The sequence below is a fragment of the Aristolochia californica genome, unplaced genomic scaffold (genome assembly GCF_029961685.1).
Source record: "Aristolochia californica isolate CCGP_79_NKW_82.1479 unplaced genomic scaffold, dmAriCali1.0.hap1 SCAF_8, whole genome shotgun sequence".
Lineage (NCBI taxonomy): Eukaryota > Viridiplantae > Streptophyta > Magnoliopsida > Piperales > Aristolochiaceae > Aristolochia > Aristolochia californica.
In genome coordinates, this window is record NW_027182279.1 from 30,871,817 (window position 1) to 30,879,403 (window position 7,587).

Here is a 7,587-nt window from a genome sequence, read left to right on the forward strand (position 1 = left end):
CTACTCCTTGATTGTCTCCATTCTAGCAGTCAAATGTGAGGCAATCAGCTTTCTGTTTCTCTCTGAATGAATCCAAGGAGATGAAAAAGGTCAGGAATTTCACTGGACCAAAATTTTATAGATTGTTTTGCTTCACCTACTAATACTAATGTTATTTGGTGCAGGCCTCTTGCGAACAACAATTAACAAACTGAAATAAGACAGAAGTATCACTCCAAAGCTCACATTTATTCAAGGGGGACAGGACGATGCCACTGTGTTCGAAAACTATCTCATAGAAGAGCAGGATGTTGATGGTAATGGTTTAACAAGTGTGGTAGGCTTTGTATCCTTCTTGGATGAAGTGACTCAGCGGGTGGCGGAGTATCTTGCATAAATGAGTTAGCTAGATAAATGTTCTTGCAGTACCAAATCATGCTTTGTGTCAAAACCCATAGAGCATTGGTATTCTGCTTCCTCGTCTTTTAGTTTCTGCTCTTTCCAGAGGCGGTAGTCAGAAGGGGCGACGAACGAGTCGTCCACCCCTATAATCACTTTCGAGTGAAGAAAGAAATAGGTCCCTCATCTGTGTCCCTTAGAGTGAGCGACAGAGAACTAATTAGAATCGAGAATACTGAAACCGAAAAGTATTTCTTCCCTTTTTAGAAGCAACTCGTTCATTTTGACGGTTACTACATCGAACTGTGGGACTCATAAAATATGGCTGGACATGGTACTACTTTCTTTCTTTCTCCTAATTATTCAATCCTATGGTTCAATTCTCTGCGAGCTGAAATGTCTTCATGTCTCTTCATATGCAAGGGAAAAAGGTCAGCCTAGTAAGAAGCTCAGGACTTCCACTAAGGTTTTATAATTTTGAAAACCCCAACTCTCGTTATGTATTTGGTTGCTCTCCTGTTCTTCCCCTGATTGTTTTTTCTTGGCAGGAGGATTATCGAATTGCTATTGTTGATGATGATGTTGATTATGCCGAAGATTTTGATGAGGATCGTCGTGAAGGTATTACTTTTGCTCTTTTTTCGTTTTGTTTTAGCTTTTTGTTTTTAGTTCACTTTAGGTGCTTGAATTGTGTTTATGGGTACGGATTATGGATTATGAAGATGAAAGTGAACTGACGAAGAGGGATTTTTCTAAACTCGAATTAAAGCCTGATCATGCAAACCGCCCTTTATGGGCTTGCGCTGATGGCCGGATCTTTCTTGAGACATTCTCACCGTTGTATAAGCAAGCCTATGATTTCCTCATTGCAATTGTTGAGCCCGTTTGCATGTATTTAAGATGTCCTTCTATTTTCTTCTACTTAAAACTCTGTGTGGTTGCTCATTTTCATTTTTTTGGAAAAATGTTGTGCAGGCCAGAGTCTATGCATGAGTATAACTTGACACCTCATTCCTTATATGCTGCTGTTTTTGTTGGGTTCGAGACTGAAACAATAATTACTGTTTTGAACAAGCTATCAAATGCTCCCTAAAGAAATGACTGATTTCATTTATGCTTCAACTTCTGATTTATGGGAAAGTAAAACTTGTACTGAAGAAGAACCGGTACTTTGTGTAGTCCCCTTTCCCAGTGGTGCGAATTTGGTCTCGTATTCTATCACAAGTGGTTTATTATTATTATTGATGTTGTTATTATCATTATTATTATTCTTATGGTGATGAGGGGAATTTGGAACTTATGCTTTACATGATACTTGCAGGTGCTGAAGACTTTGCTGAAGGACGAGGTTATATCTAAAGCGAGAATTTATTCCAATGAGGTAATTTATTTTGCTGTTATTTTCTTCATGCATGTCCACTTTATTTTTCTGAGGTGTTATTATGAGTTGTGCCTTTTTATATTTTGTCTTTTATCTTATCTTTTTGGCGAGTGACAGAATATTTACATAGGAGTTTCTATGGATTCATCTATATGCCTATTCTTTACATATTTTACTATTATTCAAAATGGTTTCATTTACCATTTAAATCATGAAGTTGTTTTCTTGTTACAGTGGAAGAAAATAACTTCTGCTCTTTTTCTTTTTCATAGTAGGGAAGTGGAGTTTGAACATCTCTTTTGAAAAAAAAAATTGTGCTGTTAAATAATTTAATCATTTTTTGCCTGCATAGTGAATCAAAACTCATTTGAATTGAAATTATGAAATCATCTCCAAAGCCACTATCACACTGCAGCATGGAGAGATTATTTGTCACTATGGCTAAACCTTCAGATAAATGGTTAAATTTCTATGATAGATCATGAGAACTCTGACACAAGTCTGATGGTGATGCAAACTCTTGATCTACTGTTTAGGGTTCACAAGGAAGTGATGTATTTACAGTTAGCAAAACTTTGAGTGAAATGGATGGTGGTGGTCATCAGGAGTTGTTCACTTGTGCTGATGTGGCAGCAATAGCTGAAGAGAAAGAAACCCATTCTTTTGAAATAGATCCTACTCAGGTAGGGTGGTCTATGACTGATGATGTATATTTAAGTGATTAGTGGTTATAATTTTTTTGACCCAACTTAAACATTTACAGGTTGAAAGTGTCAAGCAAAGGTGCTTACCAAATGCATTAAATTATCCCATGTTGGAGGAGTATGACTTCAGAAATGATACAGTAAGCTTTATTTCTCACAAATGCTTGATGTTCTGCCAGTTTTGTTCCTTGTCACACATCATGGGTATGTTGTTGACTTGATGTTGCTTACTGCAGGTGAACCCTGACTTAAACATGGAATTGAAGCCTCAGGCTCAGCCACACCCATACCAGGAAAAGAGTCTCAGTAAAATGTTTGGAAATGGTGAGGCCTATTGTAAGACAATATTTTTCATGTCAATATAACTCTCCAGCAAAATAGTTGAGACTGTTGAAGACATTGTGTAGAATTCTCAGAGAGGCTACATTGGCTAGTGCACTAGAACTGGATATTACACATAAGGGTGGCTTCGAACCGAGCCGGCTAGCAATCCGCTCGAGTTCGGCTCGAGTTCGGCTCGGTTTCAGCTCGGTTTCGGCTCGGTTCGAAACGTTATATTTCGAGCTCGAGCCGAGCTCGAACTCAGGGATGGGCTCGTTTACATTAACGAGTCGAGCTCGAGCAGAGCCCGGTTCGGCTCGTCGGCTCGCGAGCCGACTCGTTAATATAACGAGCTATTCGGGGATCAGGGATCGGGAGACCTCTTCGATTCGGGAAATCTCTCTGCGAAACCCATACCTCCCTCTACCATTTCCATGCCGTTTTAGCGTGATTTCTTGCGGAAATTGCTGTCCGTCGGCAGGTATTCAGGGGAAATGGGGGATTTGATCTTCAAATCCCTCGTTCTCCCTCTCCCTCTTCGATTCCTCGATTTCTGTCTCTTCTTCCTCAACGATTTCTTTCTCTTCTTCCTCTTCGATTTCTTCATCCAAGTTTTTCCTCGCCGACAAGACGACGGTCCGACGGAAGAAGGTAAGATTTTTATTTAATCTTTCTGTTTTTTTTTCGTCGCCGAGCTAACCTAAAAAATCTCTAACTCTCGCTTCGTTTCTCAGCAGTGCTCCTTCATTATTGGAAAGTCTTTTTGGATATCCGAACAGCACACTCTGTTTCTGTAAGCAAACTCAGCTCTTTCTTTTTTTTTTTCCGATATTTCCAGCTGACAGTTCAAAGTACACTCGGGAAGAAATCATTGGGAGAAAACTGGTATGAATTTTATTTCATGATTTTGAGTGTTGATACTGTTTGATTTTTTGAAACGGTGAGTTCTAGATTTAAGGGTAGAATGTAAGAAGATCATTTTATACAGATTGTATAAGGTTGACCTATTTTATTCTCTTTTTTTTTTTTTTTGCTTGAGTGTGCCATCAATTGCATTCTAGCTGGCTGAGAGCCTAGAAACTTCATACTGAGCTAACATTCAAGAAGGAAAGGAAGGGTGGGGGAGAAAAATCCCCCACCTTGTCATTTGTTATGTTTTTGTATATCTCAGAATGACTTAGCTCAAGTGCTATAATGTTTGGAAAATAGTTGGTTGGTTGTCAATGATTTTTTTGCTCAAATTCCATTGTTCTTCATAAATGAAGTTATTATTCTAGACTTTCAAATATTTTTATGTTGTGGGATCTTGTTTCTTTTTTGCCTTCTTATTTTTAGGTGTCTGGCCTCTTATAAAATTTTGTACGCTTATCATACATTTCAGCAATAAACAGCAATGGTATTCAAATTGTTACTTGATATATTTTAGCAATGGAATTTTATTTCATGATTTTGAGTGTTAATAACATATTCTGTTCAATAATACTCTATTATAGTTAATGGAATTAGGAGATTTCTTAATTGCATCCAACTTCTCTTTATTATAAAAAAGAATAAAAAAAGTTAGTTTTTGTCCTTCTTTCTTAATTCTCATTGAACTTATATCTACTGTTGTTCTCAAATGTTATATGGCTTGGTGTATTAGCAAAAGTGATTTTATAGTTCCTTTTCTATCTTTTGGAAATTGAGATCTTGTGTGTGAACCTTTGATGTCTTAAATTGACTCATTGGATGATATATGATGCCTAAACCTTGTCAAATGTTCATATTTCGTTGAATTGATACGTTAGATATAGAAGGATGTAAATTATCTCTCTTTTTTACAATCGATTTTTATCCTTCCTCTTCGATTTCTTCATCCGAAGTTCTTCCTCGCTGACGAGACGAAAGCGACGGTCCAATGGGAGGTAAGATTTTTATTTAATGTTTTGTTTTTTTTTTGTCGCCGACCTAACCCTACTAAATTTCTAACTCTCGCTTCGTTTCAGCAGTGCTCCTTCATTCTTGGAAAGGCTTTTGGAAATATCCTTGAACGGCGAACACACTTTCGGGTTCTATAAGTGTTGATTTTTTTTTCATTTTTATCATTAATTTCTTGGTATTGAGGTTGAATTTCATCAGAATATTAGAAGAGAATGTTGATGTGCTTATTTCCTTATCTTAGAAGTTTTTAAATTTATATATAAAAAAAGGATCGGTATATTGGACTGGAAACTATTGGGTGCAGGGCTACTGGCTCAAAGAGACCCCGCTGCATTGAAAGACAAGGGTCGTTCCCGATTGTCACAATGTCACGTACCTTCCTCTAAGAATAAACAAGTATCTTAAATTATGTGTAGGATCTTTGTTGTTCGGATTACTTTCTTTTCTTTATGTTTTTAATTTGTAATTTTATTTTTTTGTAGAAGTAAGAATGTCAACACCTCCTCAATTGACATCAATAATTAACACTAGTTCTAGTGTGACTATAAATAGTGACTCAACTCCACCAGAGTCACTACCCTCTGTCATAGAAGTGGGCCCAGATGAAATTAACATAAATGAGGATGAAGGTTATTCTACTCATACTTCAAAAAGACAAAAAAAGTCTCATGTGTGGTTGGAATTCAAAGAAGTATCACTTAATGGTACAAAAAAGGCTCAGTGCGTTCATTGTAAAATCAATTTGAGTGTTATTAGTAGTGGAGTGACCACACATATGAGTCGACATTTGAAACGTTGCACTAGTAGAAAAGTGGCAATGAGGAAACAAAAAACCTTAAACTTTCAACCAGTGGGAACGGGGTCTAATGTTGATCAGAGTCCATCTGGACTTCCTTTTATGGATTTTGGAGGAAATTATGATCAAGCTAAAATGAGAGTACTCATTGCTCATTGAATTTTTATGCATGAGCATCCATTCATGATAGTAGAAGAGGAGGGATTTAATTTTGTAATGAAGATGGCAAATATGAATTATGAGAAAATATCCTGGAAGACTATTAAGGAGTGTATGGAGGTGTATGAGGCAGAGAAAAAGAAATTGTAAATTTTGTTAAAAGAGATTAACAAGATTAGTCTTACCACGGATCTTTGGAAGTCTCAAAATCAAAAAATTGAATACATGGTTATTACTGGGCATTTTATTGACAGTAATTGGAAGCTACAAAAACGAGTCTTGAGTTTTGTGCATGTTCCTCCTCCTCGTGGCGTTGATATAGCAGATGCTATTTACAAGTGTTTGAAATAGTGGGAGATTGAAAATAAATTTTTTAGTATTTCAGTTGATAATGCTGCATATAATGATGTTTGTATCAGAGTTTTGAAACAAGATTTTTCAAGGAAAAAAAATTTGGTGTGTGGTGGAAAGTTGTTTCATGTGCGTTGTTGTGCTCATATTTTGAACTTATTAGTCCAAGATGGTCTTGTTCAGATTAAAAATATCATTGATAATGTGCGTGAAAGTGTCAAATTCATAAATCTGTCTGAGGCTAGACTTCGCACTTTTTCTGAAATTGTACAACAATTAGAACTTGGTGAAAAGAGGTTGGTTATTGATTGTCCAACTCGTTAGAACTCCACTTATGACATGTTGTCTTCTACATTAAAATTCAATGCATTCTCTAGATTTAAAGTTAGAGAACCAACATATGATTGTTTGCCAAGTTTTGATGAATGGGAAAAGGTTGACATGGTGTGTGAGATTTTAGAAGTTTTTAATGCAGTTACTAATATAATTTCTGGGAGTGACTACCCTACTTCTAATTTGTACCTTAGTGAGGTATATAGAGTAAAAGAAGTTCTGGATTTTCATTTTACAAATGAAAATGTATTCATTAGGACAATGGTTAGTAGAATGAAAGAGAAATTTGAGAAGTATTGGGGTGAATGCAATTTATTGATAGCTGTTGCTTCAGTTTTGGATCCAAGGGTCAAATTAAAGTTGATCGAAATGTGTTTTCCAGTGATATATTCTATGGAGGAAACTACAATGAATATAAATTTAGTTCGACGCACCTTATATGAGATCTACGATGAATATGTATCCTTATATAATGTGGATATTAGAAATGAAGAGATTGTTTCAAGTACTAGTAGCTCTATAGGTGTTTCCACAAGTCGTATGCCTTCATCAAGTTCAGGTTGGTCAAAGTTGATGAGTTATATGAAACAAAAGGATGTAGTTAATTCACCAAGGTCAGAATTGGAAATTTATCTTGAAGAAGGTGTATATAGTTGTGAGAAAACTTCACAATATGATTTTGATGTTTTAGAATGGTGGAAAGTGAATCATATAAAATTTCGAGTATTATCTAAGATGGCAGCAGACATCCTTGTAATTCCCATATCCACAGTAGCTTCAGAGTCTACATTTAGTGTTGGTGGTAGAGTAATAGACTCATATCGTTCTTCCTTGGCACCAAGTACAGTTCAATCTTTGATTTGTGGCAGTGATTGGATTCGGGTTCTTCAGAGTGTAAAGAAAAATCAAAAGGTGAATTTTTTTGATCAATTCTTTATTATGATATTTTTTAGTATATTTTTTAGTATATTTTTTAGTTTTATTTATTAAAATTTTGTTTTATGATTACAGCCTGAGAAGAAGAGTGTAAAGATAATGCTACCAGCTACATGATTTTTCATGTTTCTCTCCTCATGGTAATTTTAATATTTTTAACAACATTAAGTAACTAGTAATGGAAGAGTATTTTTTTATCTGACAATAACTAATTTTATTTTTTTGTTTTTGTCGTAGGTGGAGATTTTGCTCATGCAAGGACGTATATTTTTTTCTAGCATTAAGAGAAACAATTATAATTTGTAATT

At 35.7% G+C, this 7,587-nt stretch overlaps 1 long non-coding RNA gene across 1 annotated transcript; it reads left to right on the forward strand.

Annotated features, from left to right (window-relative positions):
* The first annotated feature begins 924 nt into the window (after window positions 1-924).
* LOC137938172 (uncharacterized) lies at window positions 925-7,587 on the forward strand. The gene is made up of 3 exons (XR_011109867.1): window positions 925-999; window positions 1,700-1,759; window positions 7,517-7,587. It is a non-coding gene; the product is annotated as an uncharacterized lncRNA (long non-coding RNA).